Source organism: Rhipicephalus sanguineus, chromosome 10, assembly GCF_013339695.2.
Source record: "Rhipicephalus sanguineus isolate Rsan-2018 chromosome 10, BIME_Rsan_1.4, whole genome shotgun sequence".
In the NCBI taxonomy this organism is placed as follows: domain Eukaryota; kingdom Metazoa; phylum Arthropoda; class Arachnida; order Ixodida; family Ixodidae; genus Rhipicephalus; species Rhipicephalus sanguineus.
This window is the reverse complement of record NC_051185.1, coordinates 20,580,641-20,583,093: the sequence shown is the minus strand read 5'-3', so window position 1 is coordinate 20,583,093 and position 2,453 is coordinate 20,580,641. Positions and strand designations below refer to the sequence as shown.

The following is a 2,453-nucleotide window of genomic DNA, read 5'->3' as shown; positions in this document are numbered from 1 at the left end:
GGGGGCGGTCACCCCCGCTGCCTCCGCCCCCCCCCCGTTCGCACGCCTATGATCGTTCTGTTTCGCTCTTGCACTTCAGGCACCCATACACTACAGCATAGGTGCGCATGAATAAAGGGGTACTTTAGTTTATGCATAATCATCTTTCAATTTGCGCGTGTCCATCATTAACTGCGCGTTAGTGCTGTGGCTTGTGCGTTGTCAGCATTGAGAGGATGGTATTCCCTACCCCGGAAAAATGTAAAACCTGGTCATTGAGCGGAAGAAAGAAAATGGTATTTGTTTAGCTTCAGCGGCGCGAATACCCCGGTATTTAGACAGGTGAACGCTTACGAAACGACCGACAGCGGAATATCCTTAGTCGACTGAATATATCATCACCCTCGCTAGTAATACGTGGATAAATATGTGCGGGAAGAACCAGATAAATTTTTTACACGCTTCTCGCTCGACCCTCGGAGAATTACTAGAATACTAACGACTTCCTTGACAGCTTAAAAGAGGAAAAGCAGTGTTCACGGGTTTTAACATGAGCGTAGGTAATGGATGTAATGATAATATACAGGGTGAGCAACGTCAGTGAACATTTGTCCAGCTTCAGCGTCGCAGATAAAACTCTATTGAGTTTTCACTGTGATCGCACAACTATAGGCTGCCTATAAGTAAACAGCCAAGCAGTTCACTGAGCCATCAACTTAGTGAACAAATAAATACGAGGAAAATGAAAAGCAAGAGCTTTTTTGTCTGCGCTCGCGTTTGTATATCACCGATCGCAAAAAGAACAAAAAACATTCGAGTCTTAATTGAAAATATTTCCTTCGTAAAATGACACAATGAAATCACTCCGTGTCGCACTCGAAAGCGTACACAAAAGAGTTATCCACTACAATGACAAACGGCTCTCCGATTAACAATCTTTGGCTTCCTGTTGGTGCTGCTGGGTCCAGCACGGACACTTCTATTCTGCTTAGTATATCAAATCCCGCTTGAAAACTTTGCGCGTGCAAGTTGAACAGTCAGTTAGCACTGAAAAGAACACAAGTCCTTGTGTCATCACTTCATTGAAAATTCTATGCCTCTAACGCCCACGTGCCCTTGTATGACTTATAATTCGAGTAGCGAAGCGAAGGTCATTAACCTCTGCATTTCGAATGTTCCTTCACTCAACACTGAATTGGGATCATGTAATTGCATCGCACCGAGTTCTTACACTGCATGGCTATCACACATTGTGTTCCCTGACAAGACTGAACAGTTGGCAGTGCGTGCTCCGCCCTTTCTTTTCTCGTGGTCTTTTGTTCTTTCCCCGTGTGAACTAACTGCAAGCCAATCGTGAATGTACGCAATAAAATCATGAGCATGAACTAGTGCGCTTAAAATCGCATTTGCTTTTCCGAACTCCATAATGTGGATTGAAACGCCACCTCTCGACAGAAATGTTTGCTAGACTTGCTGACACTTCACGGCCATTCTAGAGAAACGTGGTTCCCTCTTCACCCGAGGGGTGGCGCCATCCTCAGATAGCTGGAGGGGAGCTGGCACTTCGAGGAGAGGAATGCATGGAAGTGCCGGAGTGACTATGGCATTCTAGATGTTCCTTGCATCAGCACACCGCTTAGATTCGATGATGAAAATGCTTAAATGTTGCTCCTCTGAAACTGGGTGGCGGCTAATGGATATCTGGTCTGTACCTCTGTTCTATCCATCTCAACCCTGCCTTTTATTACATCAATATCCGAAACGTCTCTTGCTCATATCAACCGCTGACCAGTCAACACTTCTATCTACTTTGAAACCCAGAGCCCCAGAAATATAAAGCCTTCCACGGGTTCTGTTGGTTGAATATCCTAGAATTCCATTACAACGTGTTGAGTAGTTTCTGGATTCTTCTTGCAGCAGACACATGCTGCCTACTGGCATGAATATTTGCTCGACTATGTTTCTATTGCGGCTTGTCTGGGTATAGCTGGAAGGTTTACGACAGCACCACGCCTCTGCAGAAGTACTCACTGCAACTAATTAACAGCTGATGGCAGTTCTGGAGTGGCGTAGTGTCTGTCCTCTGAAGTCGTCACCCGGCACGATGGTCTAGTGATAGACGTACTCGACTGCATTCCCGAAGGTCGCGGGGTCGAATCCCTGCCGTGGCGGCCGCGTTTCGTTGGAGGTGAAATGCTTGAGGCCCGTGTGCTTAGGTTTAGGTGCACGTTTAAGAACCCTAGGTGGTTGAAACTTTCGGAACCCTCCTCTAGGCGTCTCTCATAATCATATCGTGGGTGCGGGACGTTAAAACCCCCAGAATTATTATTATATCTGGAGTTGACAGATGGCGCCACTGTACTCAGTTCGATGCAGTGGAGGGTCAGCTTCGAGTCGATTCGAGGGTACGGCGGGAAAGTCTACAGAAAACAATCCTGAGGGTCGATGGCGCTGGAGGAAGGTTACAGGATGTG

At 46.6% G+C, this 2,453-nt stretch overlaps 1 protein-coding gene across 1 annotated transcript in view; it reads right to left on the bottom strand.

Annotated features, from left to right (window-relative positions):
• Positions 1-212: 212 nt before the first annotated feature.
• LOC119372391 (otoferlin) overlaps positions 213-2,453 on the bottom strand; it is a 132,804-nt gene continuing 130,563 nt past the window's right edge. Inside the window, exon 32 of the mRNA XM_049419902.1 lies at positions 213-2,453. This exon is cut by the window's right edge and continues 219 nt beyond it. The gene's annotated coding sequence lies outside the window, so the exon portion shown is untranslated.